The sequence below is a fragment of the Phallusia mammillata genome, chromosome 2 (assembly GCF_965637545.1).
Source record: "Phallusia mammillata chromosome 2, kaPhaMamm4.hap1.1, whole genome shotgun sequence".
Taxonomy (NCBI): domain Eukaryota; kingdom Metazoa; phylum Chordata; class Ascidiacea; order Phlebobranchia; family Ascidiidae; genus Phallusia; species Phallusia mammillata.
This window is the reverse complement of record NC_137253.1, coordinates 865,317-882,987: the sequence shown is the minus strand read 5'-3', so window position 1 is coordinate 882,987 and position 17,671 is coordinate 865,317. Positions and strand designations below refer to the sequence as shown.

At 39.3% G+C, this 17,671-nt stretch overlaps 1 long non-coding RNA gene and 1 pseudogene across 1 annotated transcript; both read left to right on the top strand.

Annotated features, from left to right (window-relative positions):
- Nucleotides 1-607: 607 nt before the first annotated feature.
- Nucleotides 608-4,587, top strand: LOC145215030 (uncharacterized; annotated as a pseudogene).
- A 10,725-nt stretch (nucleotides 4,588-15,312) lies between these two features.
- On the top strand, nucleotides 15,313-16,825 carry LOC145213904 (uncharacterized). The gene is made up of 2 exons (XR_013856915.1): nucleotides 15,313-15,786; nucleotides 16,010-16,825. It is a non-coding gene; the product is annotated as an uncharacterized LOC145213904 (long non-coding RNA).
- The last annotated feature ends 846 nt before the right edge of the window (nucleotides 16,826-17,671 follow it).

Below are 17,671 nucleotides of genomic sequence, written 5' to 3'. Positions count from 1 at the left end.
TATTACCTGTGTTTTTTGGGGGGCTCTGGATCTCCAAGTTAACCCACAAAAATACCTGATGTCTGCAAACACTCTATCCCCTCCCCTCCCCTTTAAGTTCAATGGTCAAACTGAGTTTTGGGCGTCACAGTTTATAAACCGGGTACACCCGCAAGAAATGACCCCTCGAAGCACAACATGCAAGATCTAAAACGCGAAATTGCAAATTTAAACCGTTACCACTTGAAACGTGAAATCTATGTTAACTAAAACAAAAATACTCTCCCATCTTGCCTACACAACAACCCTTTACCCACTTCCTGATGTTATCGTGAAAAGTGTGAATGACTCGGTGGAGGAGTTTGTAGCGGTCCCATGCAATAATTTAGAACGTAGGGCAGACTTATGTATATACCGAAGCTGCAACTTAGCTGCGGACGAGCTGAAAAACGTCACAATATACATCGCGCTCCATAAACGGCGCCGAATTCCTCCTGGCCAATAAATGTCAACTTGACCGCTCATATTGATGGGAAATCCCCTCACACATGTCTATATAAGCCGCGATTTTGGTAAAAAATGCCATTTTTATGATAACGTTTGGATAGGTAAAAGTACATGCTGCTATTTTTGGCAGTATTATGTGTTCTCTTACGATCAAAGACGTTTGCCAGGAGGCTAAATTTGCTTTCCTTCGCAAATGTATTAAGCAGCATGTACTTTTGCCATCAAATCACAGAAAAGGTATGGATTTTGACCTTCTTCTAATTCAGCAGGAACGTCGAATAAAAGTTCAGCTGCAAGCCATGATATGCAATGTCAAGAAAATCAGACAGAAATATCAGTCGGCTTTTACCAACAAACTAGCTAAAGAAAGACACTTACAAAACAAAAAATACTGGAAAAAGTTTATGTGGCTAAGGGAAAAACAGACGGCGAAGCGAAGACAATTATGTTCGGCAGAACGACAACGAGTAAGAAACATACGTGATAGAACTAGGTACCGCAAACGAAAAAGACACAAAACTCAACTCGACATTACCAATCGAGCGCATTGTATGATCCTAAACAAATCCAGCTTTGATCTGAACTTGGACGATAAAATTCTTTTGTTGAAAGGACTAAATTTTGCACCAACACCTAGGTGAACAGAAGACATTGAATCACAAGAATGGCTGAACGCAATCAGCCATATCCGAAGGATTGAGTGGTCTAATTTTTTCGCAGATTGCAACAATGAAGAAGATCGTAGTAACAAATTTCCACCAAAGTTAAAGTTGCAAAAGTTCTCTAGATCCCCAAGAGACCAGCTAAACGATACAACAATAGCTTATACCAGGGGTGGGCAAACTTTTCAGTGCAAGGGCCGCATTCAAAAGTTTATGATCTTATCGGGCCGCATAGTATTTTACCAACAGCCGCCAATTGCTTGCTTGTTTTTGTTTCAAAATAACTGATGTAAAGAATTAGGTTTATATCACACATATGCCATTTAAAGTCGCCTAAAATGCTCAGATTAATAATTTCTAACTTGTGCATAAGTTTAGCTATAAACGAAACTAACTGTTTATGACGTCATAAACTGTATTGTGACCATCGCGGTGCCTGTTTTATTCGCATTGTTTGCACACAATAAAGGGATAAAAGCCTGGCGCATATGGTTACTAGACTGGTAATATTTTTTCCAATCTTGCGAAATCTGTTTTTAGCAGTTTGAAAATCAAAATATTAGGCAAAATAGTTTTAGTTACGTCACGGCCTCCAGTACTTGTATTTTAACATACATTGTCACGGTCGCACAAACTCGTCTCCGCAGCCGCATGTGGCCGCACGGCCGCAGGTTGTGCACCCCTGATTTAGCCCAAAATATTAACATGGTATATTTTCAGCTATGTGCATATACGTTTGTTGTCACTTCAATGATGGTACAAACATTGGTTGAAACGCTACAATTGCAATTGTTTTAAAAAACAAGCATTTGTTGCAACATAGGTTACACCACGGTTTTTTGTTAATAAATTCCTTGCGCCAACATCAAGCAATGCGAACCGCTTTTAATATGCATCTTTGGGTGTTGTGCGGGTCTGTGTTAACGATTCTAAGCCGTGTTTAATGTCCGTTTGCAAAGTACTGCAACGACCTAAAACTTGATCCAAAGTGTATTTGAAAACGTGAATCGCTTTTACTTTTATTTACTTCTAGCGAACGAAGAAATTGTGTCAAGTGACGATTTGCATTATAACGTGGCAACAACAACAGGCTAAAGCACGTAAAAAGTATCTGTGTTTAGTTCCAAAGTATGGTACGGGTGCAGATACTGGACATGGTATAGGTATCGGCAAGTAGCACCCCCGGTATTTTTAAAACTCTAAGCCCGTGCTCATAATACTATTCAGCGTAACTCGGAAACTTTCTCTTCAAAATTTACTAACATTTGGCGGGCCGCATGAACTCCTTTGCCGGGCCGCATGCGGCCCGCGGGCCGTAGTTTGCCCACCCCTGGCTTATACCGAAGGAGTGATGGCTAAAATGAGAAACCTCGGCGTATGTGTAAAGCGTCAATACCGCGACAGGAACAACCTGGTTCCAGCTATGAGAAAAAGCTTTGTCAAGTTGAGAAATTTGGTGAAACGCAAACAAATAGTTATTTGCAATGCTGACAAAGATGGGAAGATTGTAGTCATTAACCACGCGGATTATGACCTTATCATGAAACGTGAATTGGGAAAATTTGAAAGAATGGACATCAGTCAAGGTACAATTGAACAACATCTTAATGATATAAGGTTAAAGTGTGAGTGTTTTTTAAAAAAGTTACACGCTGCTGGGGTCATTAACGAAGATTTCCTTGCCCATACTGTTGGAATTAAATTTGAAAATGGAATTTATAGACATATATCTGGACCGTCCGCCAAATATTTCTCCATTTACAACACAGCTTATGCGTACCCACTTTTTAAGACGCATAAGCTACTGCAAGAACATCTGCACACAATCAAAGCAATAGATATTCCTATTCGGCTCCTACAAGCGGCAGGGCAAATAACTACCTCCAGAGTAACAGCATTTCTAGAATATCTACTTAAACCTGTAAGTGTAAACTACTGCAAATCTGTAGTGGATGAATACTGCCAAGACACTAAACACTACTTACAAAGCCTTGCAATATGGGAATCAAGTTTGAAAGAAACGCAACCATTACACCTTGTTGCCGCAGATGTAACAGCCCTATATCCAAACCTTCGCCGCGAATTGGTAAAGCAAGCGTTATCTTCAGCTTTGAGCACACATACCAATTTTAGCGTCAAAGGAAGAAATCTACTCACTCAACTTGTTATGTTCTGCTTGAGTAATGTAGTGACTGAGTTCAAGGATGCTTACTATAGGCAAACTAGCGGCATTGTCACAGGCGACAACCATTCAGTTTCGGTTGCAAACATTGCCGTCCACTACATCGTTCAGTCACTCAGGGATGTGATATGTGGTGTTCATCTTTTCAAAAGGTACATAGATGACATATTATGGATATCATCCGGAAGCGAAAATACGAAACAAGTACAAACTTCACTTAAAAAGGGTTTTGAAAACTACGGGCTGACACTTACGTTCAGGGCAGTGTCAACTGAGGAGGAAGGCAAGGCTTTGGAGTTTCTTGACGTAAACCACATCACAACAAAGAGTTCACCTAAAGGTTTTATAACAAGGGACTACATTAAACCAACTGCAAAAGGACGTAGTTTTCTAAACGGTCATTCTCACCACCCGCCGTCGGTTTTTAAATCGATAGTTTTTGGCGAAGCGATTCGCATGCGTCGATTAAACGAACTAGACCAAGATTACCGTAACAGCCTTAACAGACTCAAGGAGAAGTGCTTGCTCTCTGGTTTTCATCAAGGAATGACGGAAGACATGCTACACATCGCAGAGGGTTGGAAAGAAAGGTTTGGGCCGGAAGACAAAAATAGACCACACAATCGAATTGTTTGGGCTACGGCATTCCCTGCTTGTGTTTTATTGACTCAAAAAGAGAAAGCTATGGAACATTTGGCTTCTATTACATACAAAAGGCCACCCACACTGGCACACTTTCTATCCAACTTCAAAGCTTTGTCCATCAGTAAGGCAGGCAAAGACAACGGCACAGGCTCTTCAAGTCCATGCGGAAAATGCGCACTATGTGGCAATTTTGGTAGTCACCAAACTATGGTGTACCATACCACCGTTTTAAAAACGCCCACAGGCAGTATCCAACTTCGCCAAAATCTAACATGTCGCAACTACGGCATTTATGTGGCCACTTGCCGCAAGTGTGGCAAGCAATATGTTGGTCAAACCAAGAACAAGTTCTCCACACGGTGGAATACCCATCGCGCCACTTGGAAAACGTTCGACTGCTCGGCAAACAATGACCGAGCTGCGCTACTGCGCCACTACGCGGTGAACCATAGTGCGATATTAAAGCGTAAACCGCACATCCACCTGTGTTTTTATGTTGTGTTTGTGCAAATGCCTTCACCAAATCTTTTAGATATTTTTGAAGATAAATGGCTGAACAAAATCAAGGCCGAAATTAACATACAAAAAATGATTCTGCCGCGCGTGAGGTAATTCCATCTTTGTGTTTCTAACCCCTTAATTTTTTGTTTCTTCACGCCTAGAGGTTTATTTACTTCCCACCGTGTTTTTAATGGCTTATCAGTTTATCACGTCTCCTTTTTCTTGCCTTTTCCCGTGTCGCTTGTGGCCACTCGCTAGTCGTGGTTTGCCTTTGTGCTTCGCAGTTGTTTAATTTGTACAGTTTTAAATTTTGTAAGTGTTTTAACTATTTTATTTTTTACTGCTTTTTATCGACAGCCCCTTACATGTTTGCTTTTTTGCAGAAACTGACGATGCCTATTTATTAAGGCGAAATATATATTTCTGTTATTAAACGAAACGATTTATGCTTATTATCTGTTTTTATGAAACAGTCCAATACTACGTTTGGATAGGTAGTAGAAAAAGAAAGAGCAAACCTGCGTCAGTTTAGATTAGGCTAGAAAATTAACAAACTGCTTGAATTGAACTAAAATCGCTGGTACTCTTCGCGACGCAGGCCAGCAAAGATGTATGTATATAGCATCTCCGGTTAACCACGGCAACTATAGTCGACCAGGCCGCTCCGGCGGTTAACCAATACGAGATAAATGTACAAAATAAAAATATACCCAGAAAATAGACTTGGGGAAACGAGTTAAGCATCGCGACCATATGGCGGATCGGGAAAGCGGCGATCTAAAATGTTACGCGGATTTATTATCCTCATAACTAAAAGAGGGAAAAGTCATAGCATGTTTAACGGTGTCTGTATGATTCTGCCGTTTCCTGTTTTTAAAACGGACAAAATGATACACGCGATAAATGCGTGGCTGTGCGGGAATTTTTCCATCGGGGAGTGCTTCAGGGATTACGCAACGCAGTTGTACATTATGCAAAACAATTACCCAATAATCCAATCATGTAAGTATATAGGCATGTGTTAAAAAATCTGGAAGGCCCGACAATAATGTATCCGCGCCAAATCCCGATACTACATACTATGCGTGGTATCGGTACTCGTCCGATACTTCAGAACAAATACCGATTCCTCTACAAACGGGAAAAAAGTGCTTTAGTCGTTTCTGCCGCAATATTAAAAAACACACACATTTGAAACCGACTTTTGACGAAGTCGCCAATGCATCACAATTTCTCCGTCTTGTTACGACGTTGGCTGTTTGTCTCTGACAACATACAAAACGTACCGAAACAACGAAGCGCCGAATCAGCAGTTTTAGCCACGATTCCGTTTTGTAGTAATTAAGTATAAGGGGTTAAAATAGACGCTTAATACATGAAAGTAAACTGATTTACTTGTTCAATTTAGCCTGCTCCGCATTATTAAGGAACTGCACTTCAACTGAGGTAACCTTGGATCAAGTTTAGGCGTTACAGTGCTTTATAAATGGGCGGCACTAAACACTGCTTTGGATTAATAATACAAACCTGCACAACAACATCAAAAATTGGCAACCAAGGATTCTTCAATGTTGGCCACAGGAATTTATAAACAATCATAGTTTGAAATTTTTGATTACATATTTGTTTGTTGTACGAGTTGGCCAAGCCTCGAGCAGAAATTAACAAGATTTTAAAAACATGTAGTCACCACACTATATGGGGCATAATGTAGGTATTATACCGAATCAAGCCGTATCTCCGGGCATTCAGATATATTGGAAGGCAAATAGGATAAAAATGGAACATGTGGCGGTATTTGAGTCAATAACGGGAGTCTTTCCGGGACTCGCGCTCTACCAACCGAGCTACACAGGCTAGTGGTGAACCTAGCCGGTCGAAGTCGAATCACAAGCACTGTTGCCTGCCTCGTATGCTGCACACGCCAGTTTCGCAGTAGGTTTGACGAGTAATCGGTTGAGATGAACATAAATACATAACAGGGATCAGCCTTAAGTGCAGAACAGCAATCACGACATACTCAAAACACATAACGCTTCATAACACGGGTAGATGCGGCGCGTTCAGTCCTTATCCACTAATTGTGGCCTCCACTGGTTTGCGCTTCATAACGTTTTGACGTTGCGCAGCTATTTCCGGCTTGGTGATTTTTTTTTCACGGGGTTCGAACCCAGGACTCTCCCGGGGACGAATCCCGATCAGGGTTTTTTATGTCTGTATATGGGTCAGGCGCGCCAGACCGTTCAGGCGCGCCAGATTGTTTTAGTGCTATTGTGTCGCTTTGTTTTCTTCCACCAAGCGAAATAAACCTAAATCAACTCAAGTATCAATCATTATACGTTAGGTCTATTAAACGCGTCGATTGCGTTTGTTTAAGCCATAGTAAAACCAATTACAATTTCAGGAAATATTTTCTATACTGTTTTGCTTATAGATTTACAGCAAATAATAAGAAACATAATTTGTTGCATATTTTACCAATTATTTTTCTGGTATCCAATAAATCAATAAATGTTTAATGTAACGATTTTGTATCAACAACCAACAAATTCCGATTCGCAAACAGTTGCTATTCTATCAACTTCGGATCTTTGTTGTTTCTGAATTACAGCGCAACCAGAGGTGACTTGTCAAACTAAGGTTGGACCGACAACGCAACTGATACGTTTGGAACTCAACCTTGTCACAACACCTAAATAAAAGCTTCATTGCGTTTCTGCCCAGACGGCGAATTGAAGTCACCAGATCGCGCGACCGTAGAATGTTTAGAGAAAAAACATTTCACGCTAAACTGAAAGACAAATTCACGGGCTAAGTCTGTGCGAAAACATGAACGCTATTTTTAAGTCTGACTTAGCCTTGCATTGCAAGTTTTAAACTTTAATTACAACAAGTTTTATTCCTAACCACAATATTGCTGCCACGTCTCATTAAAAGTTTGACTCTCTCAATTCAAATAACCATTGAAATAAAAAAAAAAAAAATTTACCCCTAGTATATTTAACACACATTAATCCAACATACATAAACATTGGACAATATGATAAAAGTTATTCAAACTGTGATTTAATTTGTTTTTCACAGGATTGCGGCCACATATTCCCACAGAAGTCAAAATTGTTTTAACCGTTTCCTATAATAGTTTAGGTGCATTCAAGCTTTTAGGCAAGTCTCGTTACGTGATCGAACTAGAGCCGGTCACGGCGAGGGAAATATTTTTTCGACCACAAGAGGTGCCTCAAAAAGATTGATCAGCATTCTGAATATTCCGGATAACGCGCGCCAGGCTGCTGTAAGCGACGAAATCATACAGTCCCGAGCTGGACACACCTTCTCGGCTCAATTCGGCCCAGTATTTTTACTGAGACGAGCCCGAGAAACGCTGGCAGCAAACCCACAAGGCATTTGGAAATATATTTGAAGCCAAGTGGAAGCAATTTCAACCGATAGAAGGCCGGGAAGTGGTATCGCACATCAATTACAGTCTGCGTCAGCTGGGCCGTGCTTGTGCTACTCCTGTCGTGCAGACACGCAACGATCGCGTGGAAACCACAAATCGCCACAATCGTTGCCTCAGTTATACCGTTGTTAGGTTTGTATCAGAAAGTGTTTGCGTGGCTAATTCACCCTCTAGTGTCACAGGAAGATATTTCGCGCTACGAACCGCGCAAAGTCTGTGATAGTTGAATAATAATCTGTATACTATTACAATGTTTGCAAAATGCTGGTGAAACAACTAAATTTGTAAGTATCAGTTTTATATTCTTCGGTCGTTGAAGCCATTGTAAAATCAATTACAATTTTACTGAATATTTTCTTTTATTTTCTGCGAACAAACAAAAACGTATTTCGAAGTTTTTCACAAAATTCTTTCACACAAACTGCTTCTTTAATGTTACCAAGTAAATCCACAAGTTTTGATGTAACGATTGTGAATCAACAACCAACAAATTTCGATTCGCAATCAGAGTTGTTTTCCAATCTACTTCCCCACTGTTTCTTAACTACAAGTGGTTTGTAGAAATGGAAGATTTGACTGACAACGCATCTGACACTTTCAAAACTCGATATTTTTTAACACTTTGTCTCACAATAAAGCTTCATTACGTTCATGCTAAGACGGCGGGTTAAAGTCACAGAGCGTAAAACGGTAGACTGAATCAAACGAACGTTTCACGCTAAAGTGAAAGACAAAGTCAAATCAGAGAATGTAACAAGGCTCCCTGGGCCGGGTTTCGGGCTCCAATTTCAGGCCCGTTTACAACTCTGGTCTGTATTAATTACGTATCTGATGTTGTTCTATTCAAACGGACAAAATGATATAGACGGTAAATGCGTGGCTGTGCGGGGATTTTTACATCGCGGAGTGTTTCAGGAAATACGAAACGCAAATCTACATTTCGTACCTTATGCACACAATTACCTAATAATCCAATCGTGTAAGTACGCATGTGTCAAAAATCTGGAAAGCCATTGTTAGAGTTTGCCCGACAATACTGTATCGGCGCCGATACTCGATACTACATACTATGCGTGGTATCGGTACTCGTCCGATACTTGAGATCAAATACGGATTCCTCTACAAACGGGAAAATAGTGCTTTAGTCGTTTCTGCAACAATATTTTCAAAAATACACTTGACACTGACTTTTGACTAGTTGGCCAGTGCATCACGGCGTGTTGCCTCGATGGTCAAACTGAGTTTCAGCGTCACAGTTTATACCCGCAAGATGTGACTCGACCCAGGAAGCAAAACCTGCAAAATCTAAAACGCGCTGATTTACGTGACATTACCGGTTCCCTCATCGGATATTTGTATTAAAAACTTTTTGAGAAATTGTTCGAAGATTTAAAACGTTTTTTTGTCGCTGTTATAAAAATGTGAGTAGGTTTAAAATGAGAGACTAGTAAAAAAAAACTTTTACGTCGAAGTTCAAAGCAAGAAATCGTCTTTGTTTACATGAACTGAGGAAATTAAAATTAAATTTTTATGCCAAATAATAAATCCCATCAACTGATTGTTTGACGTTTGTGATGTCAGAAGTATTATTATATCAATGTGATGTCACTGACAAAATGCAAATAATGTGCGCTATGAATTAAGGTCAGTTTTTCCTTTTGTGGCAAAAATATTTCACGTGTCCGCCGCTGCACATTTTCTGGTGGATTTGTTTTAAAACAACACGTTTCTTTCATCTGTTTATGTTATTCGTGTTCACTTATGTATATTCGTTTCACTTATGTTCACGTTTCACTTATTTGTTTTATATGTTTCACTTATGTTCACATTTAAATGTATTTCTTACATGTTCGATTTTAAAGTCACTTACATATTTTCTTAGTTTTCACTTAATCCCATATTTCCACTTAATGCTGTTTTTCATTTGCCTTATTTTTCTTTGTTCTAGTGGCACGCTGTTTCCACGCACTGTATTTTCCTCGCCGCATTTTCCGCATCGTTAATTAGCGTTCCCGCATGTGCCGGGAAACCTTGTGATATTGCGCGAGCCGGTGATTGGTCAACGGCCCGCAAACCTAGTTCCGTTTTGCACGTGTTGAACAAGAACGAGGCAGTCTTCTCTTGGGCGTCTCGTGAACGGTTGTTGTAGTGCCTTGCTTTTATGTTTATGTGTCGTTGTTGGTTTTACGTGCAGAGGTTTCGTGTGCTGGAGTTGTAGTAACGCCTCTGGAGTATTGCAATAATATATAATATAATAAACTGTGAGACGCCCTTTTAGCAAAACCAGTGTTAGGTAGATCCGGCTTCCGTGGTGAGCCGTTACTGCAGGGTTCTGGACCGTTTACAGAATTGGGGAGACAGTCTCGGGAAATAGAGCAGATTGGCAGGGCTTTTGGAACATATATAGCATCTCCGGTTAACCACGGCAACTATAGTCGACCTGCCTGCGCCGGCGGTTAGCCAATAGGAGATAAGTGTACAAAATAAACATATAAACAGAAAAAGGAAACAAAATTAGAGAAACCATCGCGATCATATAGCGGATCAGGCAAGCGCCCGGTCATTCCGCGGAGAAGCGGCAACCGAACTCCCGCAAAAACCCTAACAACTCATAGAGGCTAAGGGTAAGACAGAATAGTTCATCGGTTAAACAAACATAGATAGGACGGTGCCTTACTGTACGAGCACTAACGTTGGCGCTTACATTAATCATAATTAGTGTGGTTTCAGTTTGGAGACCTAATACAGATTTAATGGTTTCTTTGCTTTTAATGTTATTTCAAAGTTTTTTAACAAATTCTTTCCAACAAACTGTCGTTACATTAAAAAAATGGAAATGGAAGATTTGACTGACAACACATCTGACACTTTCAAAAAACACGACCTTTCTACAACGTCTCGCCTCACATAAAGCTTCATCGCGTTCCTGCCCAGACGCACAACGGTGCAATGTTTGAAACAACGTTTCACGGTAAAATAGAGACAAAGTCAAAACAAAGAATATAACAAGGGCGCAATGAGTCCGCCGTCGAGCTGCTTGCCTCACAAAGAGCTTAACGTATTCAGGCTTTGTCGCAAAAACAATTTGTTTTCCCTGTTAGCGGAATTAAAACTTGAAGGAATAATTTCTCGTACCTGATGGGCGCCGTTTACCCAAGTTACGCGGATGATATCATCCTCATAACGAAAAGAGAGAAAAGTCATGTCGCAGTTTAACGTTGTCTGTATGATTTACGTATCTGATGTTGTTCCATTACCTCTGCCGTTTCCTGTACGTTTCCTGTGCGGGGATTTTTCCATCGTGGAGTGCTTCAGGGATTACGCAACGCAATTCTACATTATGCAAAACAATTACTCAATAATCCAATCATGTAAGTATATACGCATGTGTTAAAAAATCTGGAAGGCCCGACAATAATGTATCCGCGCCAAATCCCGATACTACATACTATGCGTGGTATCGGTACTCGTCCGATACTTCAGAACAAATACCGATTCCTCTACAAACGGGAAAAAAGTGCTTTAGTCGTTTTGACGAAGTCGCCAGTGCATCACAGTTTCTCCGTCTTGTTACGACGTTTGCTGTTTGTCTCTGAAAGCATACAAAACGTACCGAAACAACGAAGCGCCGAATCAGCAGTTTTAGCCAAGATTCCCTTTTTTAGTAATTAGGTAAAAACAGGTGTAAAAACTGACGCTTAATACATGAAAGTAAAATGATTTACTTGTTCAATTTAGCCTGCTCCGCATTATTAAGGAGCCGCACTTCAACTGAGGTAACCTTGGATCAAGTTTAGGCGTTACAGTGCTTTATAAATGGGCGGCACTAAACACTGCCTTAGATTGGTAATACAAACCTGCACAACAACATCTAAAATTGGTAACCAAGAATTCTTCAATGTTGGCCACAGGAATTTATAAACAATCATAGTTTGAAATTTTTGATTACATATTTGTTTGTTGTACGAGTTGGCCAAGCCCCGAGCAGAAATTAACAAGATTTTTAAAACATGTAGTCACAACACTATAGCGGGCATAATGTAGGTATTATACCAAAAAAGCCGTATCTCCGGACATTCCGATATATGGCAAGGCAAATAGTCTAAAAATCTACCCTGCGGTGGGATTTGAGTCAATAACGGGAGTCTTTACGGGACTAGCGCTCTACCAACCGAGCTACACAGGATCAGTGGTGAGCCGATCCGGTCGAATCACAAGCACCGGGGCCTGCCTCGTATGCTGCACACGTGAGCTTCGTAGTTGGTTTGACCAGTGATCGTTTAAGATGAACATAAATTGTTAACACGGGTAGCTGCAGCGCGTTCAGTCATTATCCACCAATTGTACCCTCCACTGTTTTGCGCTTCATAACGTTTTGACGTTGCGCAGCTATTTCCGGCTTGGTGATTGTTTTAGTGCAATTGTGTCGTTTTGATTTCTTTCACCAAGCGAAATAAATTCAAGTATAAATCATTGTACGTCAGGCCAATTAAACGCGTCAAACCAAATCACACCAGTAAAAATAAAACGACTGCGTTTGTTGAAGCCATAGTAAAACCAATTTCAATTTCACTAAATATTTTTCCCACGTTTCTACACTATAGATTTGCTGTAAACAATAAGAAACATACTTTGCTGCCTTTTTTACCATTTTACCTCCTCACATTTTTTCCATTACACTGTTTCTGGTATCGAGTTAATCAATAAGTTTTTAACGATTTTAAATCAACAACCAACAAATTCCGATTTGCAAACAGTTGTTATTCTATCAACATCGGATCTTTGTTGATTCTAAACTACATCGCAACCAGAGGTGACTTGTTAAACTAAAGTTAATCTGACAACGCAACTGATATTTGAAACTCAGTCTTTTCACAACACCTGAACAAAAGCTTCTTCGCGTTCGTGTACAGACGGCGGGTTGAAGTCACCAGCAACGGTAAAACGTAGAAAAGCGTTTACGCTGAAGTGAAAAGGCTAAGTCAAAAGAACAAAACGCTCTTGATTTGTTTGTGTTTATCCACGGTGGGCAGGCAACGCTTTAATGTGTTATGCTCGCAATATTTCCGCCATCGAAAAAACTTTTTCCCCTACTTGAACCATTTAATGAACTGTCCCAGTTACGCAAATGATATCAACCACATCGTCAGGTGAAATAAAATTAAAACAAGGGATGTAACTTGGTAACGCACAACAGAAAAAAGGCGACACAAAGTTACAAACTTTACTTGATATTTTTTTGCTTGGACAGCGATTCATTGAAAAAGTTCCAAACAAACTGTTTGAAAATATAACTTCTTAATACAGCTTTAGCTCTCGGGAACGACAAAAACTAATTAAGCTTACAATTTAGCGGTGTTACAAAGCGTTCGTTTCGTTAAACCAGTTTAAGTACTGTCGTTTTACAGGCTACGCCACGTAACTTATCTCAAGCATAGAAAACAGCGTTTTCGATATTGATAGCATGATTGCAGTGTTTAAGTAAAATACTAATGTCTCAATGACAAGTTCAAGGGTAAAAAAAGTATAAAATATAGGCGTTTAAGCTTTTAGTCGAGACTTGCAACGTTAGGCAAGAATGAAGCTAGTGGGTGGGTCGCATTTCCGCATCGCAAAAGCAAACTGTTTGAAAGTTGAACTGAAATCCACGAAAAACATATAACTCTTAGTGAAATCACAGTACAACAGCCTTAAAAATACGTTGTATCAAACTAAATCAGTACTCCAAGCGTTTTTGAGCGGCAAAAACGTTTGTTCTACTCCAAACATTCCTTATACGAGCCCCAATCACGTTTCAATTCAACAAAGAAACATGACTAATTACGCCACTGTCGAAATATTTTACGTTTCAACCATAGTGGTTTTCAAACTTTTTTGTTGCAACGCCTCTGGAAAAGTGTTTTGAACTTGCGACGCACCAGCAAATCAAAGTTAATGAGGAAACTTATTATTAAAGTTGTGTTTATTGATACAACAACAAAAAGCCACGAAACGGAACTATTCTGCGCCGCCCTTGGAAAACCACCAACCAACCAACCAACCAACCAACCAACCAACCAACCAACCAACCAACCAACCAACCAACCAACCAACCAACCAACCAACCAACCAACCAACCAACCAACCAACCAACCAACCAACCAACCAACCAACCAACCAACCAACCAACCAACCAACCAACCAACCAACCAACCAACCAACCAACCAACCAACCAACCAACCAACCAACCAACCAACCAACCAACTAAACTTTAAAAGACACGATAAACGTTAAAATATCGTGATAAACGTGGTTAAGTTCCTGTGATGCTTTCTTCTCTTTATTCTCTAATCACCGCATTACTTTGCTTTGCAGTTAATCAATGCCTGGCTTGTCTTTCCTGCAGTTGATTGACGCAAGACAAGTGAACACCCGACACAACACAACAGTTTGTACAAGATCGAATATTATAAAAACACGAGTTTATAGCAAGTGTGGTAACATATAGTTTGGAAAGGATTACCATTCAATTTGTGTATGACGGGCGTTGTTGTAGACGGTTACTGTTGTAAATTGTCGAGCTGTGGTTGGATTTTGTTAAGTACAAGGGTTATGCGGAAACTAATTGTGTACATTTCAATACCTAGACTCTGGGCAACTTCTTGTTACTATTGATTTCCCCAAATACTGCCTGATAGCTTGGTTTTGTCTTTAACACCATCAAATGACGACACTTCCGAGAACTATATGCTGGTGATTCCCTTCATGGACCTAATAGCGCCTTTTGTGGTTGTCGTCGTTTCGCTTGGCAACTGTGACGTGCGTACAGGGTCGACATCAATTTTAACCTTCAGTTTTTGAAATTACTTGCATAAAAGCTGATTAGTGAGTTAATACATTAATATAAACCCGAACTTAAAAAGTTTTATTTCTACTCTTTGTCAGATTTTACTTGAAACTTTGCCTCACAATTACCACAACTGAACCAAAATCCCAACCCTTCCTTCCTTGTCAAACATCTACATTCGACAACATTATTTTCATTCTCGTAGATTTAAACACAACATATATAATAAGACACTCATACAATGTACAATTTAGATTGAGTAGCTGCTGTATGTGATTTTATCGTTTCCCTCTTCCAATCTTAGTTAAGTTAAAAAAAAACATTGTAGCGAAGAAGGCAAAAAAGTTTCTGTGGTTGCACTGAACTTGTAGACAAGTAAAGAAACACTTATTTCCAAGTTAAGAGCAATTTTTTGCAAGCAATAGGAAATTTACAACCGAATTTTTCAATTCATCGCATAAAATAACGACAAATTACTAAATCCCATGATTGAATGTATAAATTACGGAGTCACTGTGATGTCACAGACAAAATGCATGCAATATCACCCGATCCGTCTGGAAGTCCCCGATTAAAATCGGCTGTGTTACGCAGAATAATGCGTTTCTTATCAGGCGGGATTAGAATCTTTAGAACCTGTGTTATAACACAGCCCGATTGCGGACGGTTTTATCGGTAATGGCAGTGGAGCATTAAATTTGTTTTTTATTGGCAAATATTATTTTTGCTGTGATAATAATCGCAGGGAAATTGGGTTTTATATCAAAATGGCAGTTAATTGTAAAACAGCAAGACAAAAACAAATGCATTCTAAGCTGTGAAATGAATATGTTAAACACTAAAATGAGCCAAGAATCAAGATTGAAGTACCTGATTGGCACCTAGGTTCTGGCAATGAAGCAAAGCAAAGAGACCTTTCAGTGAGAAGAATTTCAAGTTATTACCTTTGTATGAAGCAAAGTGAGGACCAGCACACTGTCATATGAGGGCTTGTAGATTGGATTTGAATTGAAATGATTTACAGTAAGTGGCTGCCTTGTTACTGCCTTTCTAAACTCAACTCTTTCTGTATTTCTGGCTGATGTTATTTTGAATTTTAGCACAGTTAAAAACCCCAATATTGAATATTAACTCTGTTTTATAACACTTATACTGCTTATTGGTGACTAAACTCAAGCCTCTTTTGTTTAACCCATAATTGTCAAGTCAAATGAGCATACACTTTATCTTTATTTTTTTATTGCAGTTCACCATCCGGGAAAAATGCTTAAAGCTCGAAAAAATCAACAGAAACATTCCATATCAAAAAAATTGAAGAAACTCTTTCATTGTGGAAGAATTTTGTCGACAAAAACAGCTCTCTCTTAAAGTGTCAGCAAAATCATTGATGCATACGACCTGTTACTTGCCTCACAGGAGAAAATTGTGTGTCGAGATATGCACCACATACTTTAGTTTTACATGAATCAAATCGGAATATGTGTTATTTCTTTTCCACTGTTCTACCTGCCTGCAAGTTTATTTATTAGTTCTTATACCCAAATTAAGAATTTGTATTCAAACATTTGTAGGCGTTGATATTATTTTACCTCCATGGTGATTATGGTCTCATGTAAATTCTGAGAATGTTTTGCACTCTGATGTAGAATCGGACAGTGAAGTGATTCATCAGACATAAATTGAGAACCTCTAGTTTTGACCAGTAGTCTGCATGATAGCATGTTGTAACAATTGGGTGGTTCAACCTCATCTTTCACATGATATCCGGTTTAATTTTCTTGATAATTCAGCAAATCATTACATTTTCAGCTGTACAATATTGTTTCACCTTTTTGTTTTATTTTAGTCTGTTTACTTAAAGATCCTTGTTTAGTATGTACTATGTACTTGTAAATGCAGGTTTTAACTGACCAATCAACCAATTGCTGTGAATGTAATTATTTATTCTCTTCCCATTTGTTTCTGCTTCATATAACTATGGGACTCAACTTGAAAATGTTGAAGTGTGGAAATTGGGTTCATAAGGTGCTTTTTCCATCAATAAAGTGTTGTCCTCACTGTGCATTTGGTGTTTCATCATTTTCATTAGTACAGGCTTTAACGTGTTTGAGACCACTAACGGCTTGAGGTATATGTAAACGGTTTTTACACGCCAACTCTAAACAACATTCAGTAAACGCTTGCAAAATATCGTTTAAATCTGATCATAACCTCGTAAATGAGAGACGTGCATCATAAGCGAACGCAGGGCATGACCGCTTTAAAAATGATTTTTGCGCTGTCGAATTATGTAGCCTATAAAAGCTCCAGATGACAAACGGTTTAAGATAAACACAAACGGTTTTCACAGGTCAACTCCAAAATACTGCTAGTAAACGCATACAAAACATCGTTTAAATGTGATAATAACTTTAAACCGTTTAAAATCTGGAGCCTGTACATGCTATATGGGTAGACAGCGCAAAAATCATTTACAGCGGTCATGCCCTGCGTTTGCTTATGATGCACGCCTCTCATTTACGAGGTTATGATCAGATTTAAACGATATTTTGTATGCCTTTACTGGATGTATTTTAGAGTTGACCTGTGAAAACCGTTTGTGTTTATCTTTAACCGTTTAAAATCTGGAGCTTTTATAGGCTACATAATTCGATAGCGCAAAAATCATTTTTAAAGCGGTCATGTCCTGCGTTCGCTTATGATGCACGCCTCTCATTTACGAGGTTATGATTAGATTTAAACGATATTTTGATGCCTTTACTGGATGTATTTTAGAATTGACCTGTGAAAACCGTTTGTGTTTATCTTAAACCGTTTGTCATCTGGAGCTTTTGTAGGCTACATAATTCGACAGCGCAAAAATCATTTTTAAAGCGGTCATGCCCTGCGTTCGCTTATGATGCACGTC